Source organism: Arachis ipaensis, chromosome B05 (assembly GCF_000816755.2).
Source record: "Arachis ipaensis cultivar K30076 chromosome B05, Araip1.1, whole genome shotgun sequence".
NCBI lineage: Eukaryota > Viridiplantae > Streptophyta > Magnoliopsida > Fabales > Fabaceae > Arachis > Arachis ipaensis.
In genome coordinates, this window is record NC_029789.2 from 1,148,330 (window position 1) to 1,148,783 (window position 454).

Genomic DNA, 454 nt, shown 5'->3' on the forward strand with positions numbered 1-454 from the left:
TTGAGAAGAGATATTAGAATATATTTAGATTAATTAAATTTTATTAAAATTATTTAATATAACTAAATATTTATTATATGATATTACGTCTTTATTATTCTAATTCTTTTAACACCTATAAATATTCTTTTATATTATATTATTCTATATAACTTGAACATACACGCAAACTTTTTTTTACTATTCTCTCTTAATTAACTTTCTAACTATTGTCAAGGATACCGAAAAAAGTTAACTACTTTTAATGTTTTAATATGTTTAATGTGTTTAATATATTAAAAGTGCATTAAAAATATAAACAATTGAAAATTATTTGAAAGAATAAACTGCATTGTGATTTTTATAACAATGAAAACTCGATTCTTCGCTACATTTTTGAAGCAAGATTTCTTTTCCCTCCGTTTTAACCTTTTTTGTGTATATATACATTAAGCTTAACTGAAAGAAACAAATG